Here is a 3,338-nt window from a genome sequence, read left to right as displayed (position 1 = left end):
ATTTGACCATTGACGTAGAAAACTTTTCATATGTGACTAGATCAGTATGTTTAATCCTTGAGATTCCAACTCCTTGAACAAGGTCTCATGTTTATTAGTCCCATTGTGTTCCTTATGCATTTTTATGGATACGCTTATATTGTACTATTTTGTACAAGGTGTTGATTATCTTTGTACTGATAATAACTTATGAAACTACTATGCGTACATAATGAGCAGAAAAATTTGAAATTGTTTGATTTGAAAACGCCAAGGGCTGTGTTATAACCCTTTGTGCGAATTCTAATGGCATTCTCCTTATTGGTATAAAAACTCACGCTTCAACAATTTTCAGTTCTATTATTATGATTGGATATCATGATACTTCCCCCCAGCTAAAAATAAAAGAAGAAAAAAACAGAAAAAGATGCTACCCATGGAAATTGGATGGAATTTTGCCTTCAGTGGACGGGTGACAAGAAGTCGGACCTGGATGGGTTCAGACTTGGATCCGACTTTGAGTTGCTGGTAGGAAAAACCATACTAGGATCCTATAAGGATTACATAAACCAAAGCTGGCTCTACCGTTAAAGTAATATTTTTTACATTGAAAAGTTATGGATCTTCATTGGAAGTCTGGACAGACCCAGGTCTGAAATGAAATTTCATAAACCATTTCAATTGTTCCCTTGTGACTTACATTGTAAAGTTGTGTCTGGCGTTTGTTTTGCTTTTGTTGAGTTTGATGTAAGCTGCTCGGTTCAGGTGAATCAATACTTCGAAGGGGCAGCCCGTATACTTGAATTGTAAATGCCTGCGGGCAAAATTGTGAATGAATTGAATGCGTTGAGTTTTCTTTTATTTACTCTAGTTGTGATTGCTTCTTGTGATTGCAATTCTTCTTCATCTATTCTCTCTTGCACTCTAATTACAAGTTTTCGCGATTGGCAAGCGAGCTGACGAGTAGCCTTGCGGCGATAAGGAAGGATCGTCGCACCCCGCTGTCCTATTGAAGGAAATAGGCCCGTGATAAGTGGTAGCAGAGCCCATTCTTGTGTTGGGGAAGGGACTCCGGAATCGGTGTCGATAGGATTTGTGAGCAAGACATTGTTACGTCTTATTAAAACTTATTCAACACCAAAGGCAAGGCAGTTGTCGAAGCTGAGGAGATGGGTTCACCTCGGGGCCAAGAGGAGTTGGTTGCAACTATCAATAGGTTGGTGGAAGACGTGACTTCGCACGAGAAAGCGATTTCACGAGCAGTTAAATCATTCGGTGGATAGAGTGATGTGGTGGCAAGCCTGCAAGAGCAGGTGAACTTACTAATGAGGCAGGTCACTTCGTTGACAACTACAATGGTCGACTTGCAGACTGAAGTAGGGGAGTTTCAGTTGAAGAACCACACATTACAGCGATCAGTGACCCTAAATGGCAGAAATGGTGAGAGGTCATCAAGGATTGATGTGCCCAGACCCGCAAAGTTCAATGGTTCTCGAGACAACAAGGTCATTGAGAACTTTTTGTTCCAAGTAGAAGACTACTTGGATATTCAAAATATGATGCTTGAAGATCTTTGGATTAAGGCTGCAACAACGTTATTGGATGGGGATGTTATCGCTTGGTGGAGGCGAAAGCGCAGCGATATGGAGAGGGGTCAATGCGTGATAGACACCTTTGACGACTTTAAAATAGAGCTGCGCAACTACTTTATGCCGAGAATTGCATAGAGGCAGGCGTACCGGATGGTTCGTGAGCTTAAACATACTCTTTGTTATAAGACTATGTCAAAACGTTCTAAAAGCTTATGTTGAAGTTGCCTAACATGCCAGAAGAGGATAAGCTCAACTGGTTCATTGTGGGACTTAAGTCATGAGCACAGTCTGAAGTGGAAAGGAGCAACCCCCATATTTTGGAAGATGCATATGTGGCAACCGAGCGCTTAGTTGATACTCAGCGCAAGCCTTTCACCCCATCAACCAAAGTCGAGAAGAAGCCTGACCACGAAGGAAAAAAGGATGAGCGGTGTGACAACAAATATGAGGTATCGACACGTCATCAATCTTATAAGAAACAGAACTACATAAAGCATAACAACAACAAGGGTACAGTTGTGACATGTTGGTTCTGTGGCAATAGGCATATCGTCAGGCAGTGCCACAAGCGCCTCGTAAAGGATGACGGGCAAGCCAATGCAACACAGGAAGAATGTAGTAACACTGAGACCATGCAACTAAGGATGGGGGTTATGCGATCGATTAACGCAGCTAGAAGTTACGCAACTAAAAACATGCATGTCAGTAAAGAACTTATGTACTTGAAAGTCATTGCGAATAAAAAGTCTACTTCAATAATGATAAACTCTGAGGCCACACACAACTTTGTCTCGCGGGAAGAGGCAGAGTGGTTGGGCTTGAAGCTCGGGCCAAAGCAGAGGACCATTAAAACGGTAAACTCTGAGGCCAAGCACATCCTTGGTGAAGCGAGAGATGTGGCTATCCAAGTGGGGAGTTGGGCCGGTAAAGCCAACTTCTCTGTGGTGCCCCTGAATGATTTTGGGTATAGAGTTTCTGCGGAGCCAGAATGTTATGATGTTGCCAAGGTTTAACACGTTGACGATCATGGGGTCAGACTTGTCCCACACAGTGCAGTGTCTTACGCAGAAAGGCAAGTCTTCAGTGTTATCGACAATACAGCTGAAGAAGGGTGTCAAGCATGGAGAGCAGACATTTTTAGTTGCCATGCGCACAGAAGAAGAGAAGGTAGAAGCAGCAGTGTCGCCGACCCTAGCCCCACTGTTAGAGAAGTTTCTGGGGGTGATGCCTCCGGAATTGCTGAAGCGTCTTCCGCTAAGATGCAAGGTCGACCATAAGATTGAGTTGACCCCGGGAGCGAAGTCTCCTGCAATGGTTTCATACCGCATGGGGTTAGCTCAGTTGAAAGAGTTGTGCAGGCAGCTAGACGAGATGTTGGACGCAGGCATCATTCATCCATCGAAAGCCCCATTTGGTGCCTCGGTCCTATTTCAGATGAAACATGACGGCTTCAAACGGTTATGTGTGGATTACCATGTTTTAAACAAGGTTACGGTGAAAAACAAGTACCCATTGCCACTGATAACGGACTTGTTCAATCAGCTAGGCAGTGCCCGTATCTTTTCCAAGGTAGATCTGCGATCAGGTTACTGGCAGGTGAGGATTGCTGAAGGTGATGAGCCGAAGACAACTTGCATCACCCGCTATGATGCTTACGAATTCTTAGTAATGTCATTCGGGTTGACAAATGCTCCAGCCACGTTCATGACTTTAATGAACCAAATTTTCTACCCTTACTTAGACAAGTTTGTGGTAGTCTACCTGGAT

This window comes from Nuphar pumila, chromosome 6 (assembly GCF_984573655.1).
Source record: "Nuphar pumila chromosome 6, dmNupPumi1.hap1.1, whole genome shotgun sequence".
Taxonomy (NCBI): Eukaryota; Viridiplantae; Streptophyta; class Magnoliopsida; order Nymphaeales; family Nymphaeaceae; genus Nuphar; species Nuphar pumila.
Note: the sequence above shows the minus strand (reverse complement) of the source record.